The sequence below is a fragment of the Panthera uncia genome, assembly GCF_023721935.1.
Source record: "Panthera uncia isolate 11264 chromosome B2 unlocalized genomic scaffold, Puncia_PCG_1.0 HiC_scaffold_24, whole genome shotgun sequence".
In the NCBI taxonomy this organism is placed as follows: domain Eukaryota; kingdom Metazoa; phylum Chordata; class Mammalia; order Carnivora; family Felidae; genus Panthera; species Panthera uncia.
Window position 1 is genome coordinate 40,196,540 of NW_026057580.1, and position 2,632 is coordinate 40,199,171.

Sequence of the window (2,632 nt, forward strand, 5' to 3'; positions counted from 1 at the left end):
GGGAAGGCTGGAGGACAAAGGGAGGGAGAGCTGCTGAGCCCCCGGACGGCAGAGCTCAGCTTGGCGGGGAACAAAGGCGCCAGCGTCATCTCCCCCGCCCATCCCCCAGCCAAAATCCCAAAGGGAACCAGTTCCTGCCAGGGAACTTGCTCGCTCCGCGCAAACACCCAACTCTGTGCTTCTGCGGAGCCAAACCTCCGGCAGCGGATCTGACTCCCTCCCGCTGCCACAGGGCTCCTCCTGGAGTGGATCACCTAAGGAGAAGCGAGCTAAGCCTGCCCCTCCACCCCCCGTGCACCTTGCCTACCCACCCCAGCTAATACGCCAGATCCCCAGCAACACAAGCCTGGCAGTGTGCAAGTAGCCCAGATGGGACACACCACCCCACAGTGAATCCCGCCCCTAGGAGAGGGGAAGAGAAGGCACACACCAGTCTGACTGTGGCCCCAGCAGTGGGCTGGGGGCAGACATCGGGTCGGACTGCGGCCCCGCCCACTAACTCCAGTTATACACCACAGCACAGGGGAAGTGCACTGCAGGTCCTCACCACACAAGGGACTCTCCAAAATGACCAAACGGAAGAATTCCCCTCAGAAGAATCTCCAGGAAATAACAACAGCTAATGAACTGATCAAAAAGGATTTAAATAATATAACAGAAAGTGAATTTAGAATAATAGTCATAAAATTAATCGCTGGGCTTGAAAACAGTATACAGGACAGCAGAGAATCTCTTGCCACAAAGATCGAGGGACTAAGGAACAGTCACGAGGAGTTGAAAAACGCTTTAAACGAAATGCAAAACAAAATGGAAACCACGATGGCTCGGCTTGAAGAGGCAGAGGAGAGAATAGGTGAACTAGAAGATAAAGTTATGGAGAAAGAGGAAGCTGAAAGAAAGAGAGATAAAAAAATCCAGGAGTATGAGGGGAAAATTAGAGAACTAAGTGATACACTAAAAAAAAATAATATACGCATAATTGGTATCCCAGAGGAGGAAGAGAGAGGGAAAGGTGCTGAAGGGGTACTTGAACAAATTATAGCTGAGAACTTCCCTGAACTGGGGAAGGAAAAAGGCATTGAAATCCAAGAGGCACAGAGAACTCCCTTCAGACGTAACTTGAATCGATCTTCTGCACGACATATCATAGTGAAACTGGCAAAATACAAGGATAAAGAGAAAATTCTGAAAGCAGCAAGGGATAAACATGCCCTCACATATAAAGGGAGACCTATAAGACTCGTGACTGATCTCTCCTTTGAAACTTGGCAGGCCAGAAAGGCTTGGCACGATATCTACAGTGTGCTAAACAGAAAAAATATGCAGCCGAGAATCCTTTATCCAGCAAGTCTGTCATTTAGAATAGAAGGAGAGATAAAGGTCTTCCCAAACAAACAAAAACTGAAGGAATTTGTCACCACGAAACCAGCCCTACAAGAGATCCTAAGGGGGATCCTGTGAGACAAAGTACCAGAGACATCACTACAAGCATAAAACATACAGACATCACAATGACTCTAAACCCATATCTTTCTATAATAACACTGAATGTAAATGGATTAAATGCGCCAACTAAAAGACATAGGGTATCAGAATGGATAAAAAAACAAGACCCATCTATTTGCTGTCTACAAGAGACTCATTTTAGATCTGAGGACACCTTTAGATTGAGAGTGAGGGGATGGAGAACTATTTATCATGCTCCTGGAAGCCAAAAGAAAGCTGGAGTAGCCATACTTATATCAGACAAACTAGACTTTAAATTAAAGGCTGTAACAAGAGATGAAGAAGGGCATTATATAATAATCACAGGGTCTATCCACCAGGAAGAGCTAACTATTATAAATGTCTATGTGCCAAATACCCGAGCCCCCAGATATATAAAACAATTACTCATAAACATAAGCAACCTTATTGATAAGAATGTGGTCATTGCAGGGGACTTTAACACCCCACTTACAGAAATGGATAGATCATCTAGACACACAGTCAATAAAGAAACAAGGGCCCTGAATGATACATTGGATCAGATGGACTTGACAGATATATTTAGAACTCTGCACCCCAAAGCAACAGAATATACTTTCTTCTCGAGTGCACATGGAACATTCTCCAAGATAGATCATATACTGGGTCACAAAACAGCCCTTCATAAGTTTACAAGAATTGAAATTATACCATGCATACTTTCAGACCACAACGCTATGAAGCTTGAAATCAACCACAGGAAAAAGTCTGGAAAACCTCCAAAAGCATGGAGGTTAAAGAACACCCTACTAACGAATGAGTGGGTCAACCAGGCAATTAGAGAAGAAATTAAAATATATATGGAAACAAACGAAAATGAAAATACAACAATCCAAATGCTGTGGGATGCAGCGAAGGCAGTCCTGAGAGGAAAATACATTGCCATCCAGGCCTATCTCAAGAAACAAGAAAAATCCCAAATACAAAATCTAACAGCACACCTAAAGGAAATAGAAGCAGAACAGCAAAGGCAGCCTAAACCCAGCAGAAGAAGAGAAATAATAAAGATCAGAGCAGAAATAAACAATATAGAATCTAAAAAAACTGTAGAGCAGATCAACGAAACCAAGAGTTGGTTTTTTGAAAAAATAAACAAAATTGACAA